Here is a 6,069-nt window from a genome sequence, read left to right as displayed (position 1 = left end):
ATCTTGTAAGTGTGTTACATTGCGTAGAAAATCTACGATTAATTCTAAACTATGATATTTAACATTACTTAAGTAAAAATGTAAAACTAGCAAACTTTATTGTTTTGATGGTCTTGCTTCTCAGCATAGGACTGGTGAATATTAAATGATAATAGGTCTATCCATAAATACCATGTGTGACACGTGTAATATCCACATGGAAATGTTATTGGTTGGAAACAAGCTGACATGCTTTTAAAACGTTTGGATGGATTTATGTTGTTTCATTCATAATCCATTGCATCATTATTTATTCAGTGTTTGGAACATTTTGATAATAAGCCGACTAAGCATAAACCAGTAAGTGGTATCGTCATTTATTATAATATATGCGTCATATTGGGCCAAGTGTTCAAATGTGAATTCATGTGAGTAGGTACAGTAAGTTCTTTACAATTTACAACCTACTTACATAATGGTCAATTGCAATTTATTGCAAGGTCTGTAGAGGCCTTAAGGTACCTCTCGGATTCAGAACTACACCAGCGTTACTGCTGCCAGTGGGGAGACACTCCTGACTTCGGGCAAACTCGGCTCCGTTCGGCTCAGCATTGATCCGAGCAATTAATTATTAGGGTTGGCATCACTTGACGTCCTTTTGCGTGCACGACCACAGATAAGATAATGACTTGAATTTTGAAAACCCTAAATAGCCCAAAGGGATAGTGCCATACATTAGAAAGGGAAAGCATGATTCGTCCTTGAATCGCTGTCAAACTTCGGGTTGGTAGGAAGTTTCCTTTCTGTACGGTAGTACTATTATTTATTCTGAGGCAGTATATATGGCTTAGAGCTTTAGCCTGTCCAGATGGACGAAAAAAAAATTATTCTGTGACATTACTGCCGACTGCATTGCTGCTGCAAATGTCAAAATCGATCTTGATGCCCGGATTTTTGTCATTTGGAGCAGCGATACAGTCTATAGCTGTACTTGTACCTACATCAATGTCGCACCACAATACTGCAGCAGTTACGCTAGTACCTATGTAAGTAGTCTGACTCCGAACGGTGTGTTTATAAATATAGATGGTCAAGCAAATCTTGTCAGTAGAAAAAGGCGCGAAATTCAAATTTTCTATGAGACGACATCCCTTCGCGCCTACATTTTTCAAATTTGCCGCCTTTTTCTACTGACAAGATTTGCTTGACCATCTATATATAAGGTACGCTTAAATATAGTCCGAAAAGAAATTGTAGAAAATTATTGAGGGCGCCACTTCCTATGTAAGTAACTGTCACATTTTTGATGTAAAATCATAAATCTAGGATATACCTGGATCTGGCATGAGTGGTGGGGGTAACTGACAGAACGGGATAGTCTTATGTATCTTTCAGTAGGAGTAGCAGCGAAAGAGCTATTATACTTTGTCCTTGTCACAGTCTCACATTTTATTTGTTCCCCACCTTTTTTTTAGTATGGATAATGGTGGGCAACAAATGAATTCGACCAATCACAGTGTCGCATTTGCGTATGTTTTGTCCCTCACGGTGGCACGCGTATACCACTTCTATACAATCCTACCTTCTATGTGTAAAATGCTTAAACATGGCAACAATTTACTATGGAATTTATTTAGTTCCATTTTTTTTCCATAAAAGTATGGTACATTTTAAACTTATATTAGGTTCTCCAAACTTACGTTTAACGGCGAAATGATGCATTGATTTTCAATTATTATCCTTAATCAAAATTACATGATTAGCTTATATTACTAACGTTAATACTTAATGATATCATATGAACACAGTATAAGTTGTATGTAAGTTTACTCGGGTAATTCCGAAATTCGGATAATTCCGAAATTCAGATGAAAATCACCCAAAATTCCATCATAATAAAAGTCTCTTTTCGGAATTATCCGACAGTTTTCGACATTCGGAATTACCCGAATACACATATAATATTTACCTATCATATGTATTCAATCATGCGTTGTACCTATTAACAAATTCTTAATTTTTGATTCCATATGTTTCGTCTTCAATAATTGATAAACTGTTAAATATTCGCGGTGTGATATAGCTGCGCGTCCCTTTACCATAGTAGTTTTACCATGATAGGTACGATATAAAATCGAACCTTACTCACTGCAACTTTATAAAACAGTTGACGTCAAAGAATTCAAAGATATAATATTTATTTACACTTTTGCGCCTTAATCATATGTAACAAGGCGAACAATAAACATATCTTGTCCTTCTACTGTACATATTTACAATAAGAAATTGCTTGGCAATGTGCCTTGGCGACAAAAAACAATATATATTCCGACTGGCCATTACTATCGTTAACTGTGCAGCAGAATAACATGATACTATTTTTGATGTAGGAACATAATTTAAATCAAATCCGTCCCACTATTCTTACTCCTGAGAATAAAGATGATCATTTTCTCAACCCTTCTGAAGTAACTCGAATGGTCAAGGCCTAAAATATCGACACGAACAAAGCGCCTAAAAAGATCGTAAACGTCTGTAGAGGCCTTAACTCGTAGATTTTTAAATTTATCACTTGCAACACTCAAATCCCCCGCCCCCGTCCCACGCTCGGCGCCCCGTCGTCCAACGCGCCGGCAGGCACGCCGGCCGCCATGTTTGCCAGTCACCCGGCAAGCGACCGTCGAGCGCACCGTCCTACTTCCAACATCAAGCGTTAATAATGTCGTGTCATGCAATGCAAAACCAAGAAAAATGGTACGAATTTCTCGACCTATACCGAGAAAATACCTGCTTATGGGACATCCAAAGCAGTTTATATATGCGCAGAGATCTAAGAAACGCATCTTATAACGTGTTATTGGAAAAATATAGAGAAATCGAGCCGAACGCTACGCTGGACATGGTGAAGAAAAAGATTGATATATTCCGGACCGGTTATAGAAGAGAGGTTAAAAAAATAAACGAATCTAGACTTACGACGTCGGGTTATGATTATGAATATAAACCGACACTGTGGTATTTTGACAAGATGACTTTTCTGGATTTCCAAGGAGATATCTCTGATATTAAAGATTCATATGAATCAGACGACCAGCAGGCTATTGAATATGTAAGTACACTTCCAATCCGTTTTATTTTGGACAGTAGCAATCGTTGGAATCACGACAAAATAAGCAACCGGCAACAGTAATATTTGTCTTTAATTTCTAACCTTAATGCAATGGATTAAGGTGCGATATAAATCCTATCGTCGTTTTGCTAACAGTTCAAGACTTATCTAGGAGTGAGTGAGAGTGATATATTGTTTTCGCTTTGCCTCTTTCTACGGTTTCACTCGTATTTCTCTGCAATGTTGTTTTTTACATGTTGGTTTTTTAAATTATTATGAAAATAATATTGATATGTCAAGCGTATTGATTACATTGTAATGGTGCCTTATACGTGCTTATACATAAGGTCGGTAGGGTGACCTGCTAGGTAGGGCTGGTAAGGCCACTCTTAACTATAATGGCTTCTCTACACGATGGCCCAGCGCTGCGCCAGCAACATGAACTTGTGGTGGTTGGAACGCATCTACACGATGGCGACAGTTGTGATCTAACCGGTTTCCAAGATGGACGTGGAAGCATTAGCCGTTGCAGCGATTTATCTATACGCCACGTACTATTATTTTCACCAAGTAATTAAAAAAAAATGTCGTAGAAGCTGCAAGAGCTTTTTGATGATACTTACCTACTTCCCGAAAATAAATGAATGTTAGATTTTTTTTCAAGAATTATATTAATAAATATCTTTTTTAATTTCATGTTACCATATAATTTGCTTAAATTATTTTAGAGCATATTTTAATTTTAATTAATTTTGTTACTAGCTTACCAACATAGCTATGCATATAGTGCAATGTATGTACATACTATATAGTAAAATATGTATCTAATATTCATTTATTTAACTATAAGTATGTATTGTTATATTTATTTATTTAAATTGTAAATGTACTGTCTGCGTAAATTTCCTATTCCTTCATTAGTCATTACATTTATAATGAGGCCACGTACTCGTCATTTTAATAAAAAAAATTGGCCAAGCACGAAGTCAAGACTACGGTGTTCAGAGCACTGTTCCCTTTCTCTATACGCCTTACTAACTCTATGTGCTCTATTGTGAAAAAAAAAACACAACGACAGTGAAGAACGGAATTCTTAATTTGAATTTTTTCAGATAAACTGCAATAATAAATATGATTCTTACTGGGCACATTGAGATAGTCAATTGGTTGGAAAGCCCGTTCGAAATTTAAACTTATTTGCAATATAATAAGGTTGTATTTTGTAGATCTCTCTCATACTTATAGTAGGCTATTCAGAAAAAAAATATCCCACAAAAATAAGCAAGCAGAATTAAACTTTGTATCAAAGACATAAGTCATAAATTTCAATGCCAAAGTTTTAACTAAGGATTTTTCTCGCTAAAACTACTTCCTAATATGAAATGACCAGTGTAAGCATCAGTTAGCTAGCCCTAAGCAACCAAAGATCAGGCTGCAGTTGAAAAACTAATAAAGATAAAGTTAAGCTGATAATTTTCCCGCCGTCTCCATGCTTCTTTAAGTTGGGTATTGACTGGTCAGCTGCCTGTTAGCTATAGTTTTCGCGAAAATCGCCAGGACAGAGGTGAACATTTTTGTATGAAAACTTGCAACTTTAAATGCATTTTTTATCGAAACTATTGCACTCTAAAATGAAGTCAAAATCAGTCCATCGACTCAATTTTTTGCAAGCTTTCTAATGGTACCCCACACGATTCTTACAAATAAAAAAAAATTCAAGCTACTCCTCTCAACCCCCTAAATTTCCCCCTAAAATCAGAAATAAGCAGTTTTGACTTATTCACAGTGTTAGTGATGGTACTTGCCATAACTATTCCAAATTTTAGGTACCTACATCAAACGGTCTTTGAGAAAAACGCATTTAACCGATTTGCAAGACCGAAGTGATCCCATAAGAGCACCGTGAACAAAGTTTTGTACGGTGCTCTAAAAACGTAAATTGATACTGAGTACAAACGTCCCCACTCGACCGCGTTCGAGCACGCACTATGGATTGGGCCACGTGTAGACGCGTACCGCCATCCGCCATCGCTGGCCCACTCCCTTTGATGTGCGGACAAAAAACCGACACCGCGGCCAACCCATCGCCATCCCGCGCGTCATAAGCCAACGGACACCACTACCCTCTCTACACGTTGGCCCAACATATTGGACCAATATGTTGGGCCATCGTGTAGGTAGAGGAACCATTAGGAGTGGCCAATTACTATGGAGGTGCCAATAACTATAGCAGTCACCCTAATCGCTATACTATACTATTTGAAATGAATTATTAATTCAAAGAACATTACATCGGTGTCTTTGGGGTTGATGTTTTTTTATAAATACATATTAATATAAATACCTATTACTTATGGGAAAATCTCTTAAGAGCCAACAGGAGTGGTCATTCCTCCATACAAACGTAGTCCTCGTTTTCCTCCGTGGTTTTTGAAGCTAGAGCAATGATTTTTTCAACACAGATTAATATTGTCAATATCTGTGTCGGACCGTTTTGCTTTTTTTGATATTTTTGTTTTTTAAGGCGCTAGAGCCCTTCAAAAACGGCCAAAATGGCCTAATAGACTATGCCGCAATGAGAGGCGTGGTATTCAAAACTGATATCAATTAGCCAAAAAAGCAAAACGGTCCGACACAGATAATTTCATAATCATTTAGATTTCCAAATTTGGTTACGATTGGTTAAGTTTTGGGGGAGGAAAAAGAGGACTACGAAACCTCGATTTTTGTCATTTTTACGCAGGATTTTTCGCCTCAGCTGCAGTTGTCCCTATCGCACTAATTTTAGGGGCGGAGTCAAGTTTCTAAATACGTACACAGCCAGAAAAGTGATGGGCAAAAGTCGACATTTAATGTCGATAATCTAGTGATGTAAGAAGTTATCGATAAACCGTCTTGTGTGAAAATATCTAGATCCTAAGATACAAGGGGTTTTGGGTTGAGAGTAGGGAACACATTTTTGTAGTTATGATATACAATCT

This window comes from Cydia splendana, chromosome 13, assembly GCF_910591565.1.
Source record: "Cydia splendana chromosome 13, ilCydSple1.2, whole genome shotgun sequence".
Taxonomy (NCBI): domain Eukaryota; kingdom Metazoa; phylum Arthropoda; class Insecta; order Lepidoptera; family Tortricidae; genus Cydia; species Cydia splendana.
Note: the sequence above shows the minus strand (reverse complement) of the source record.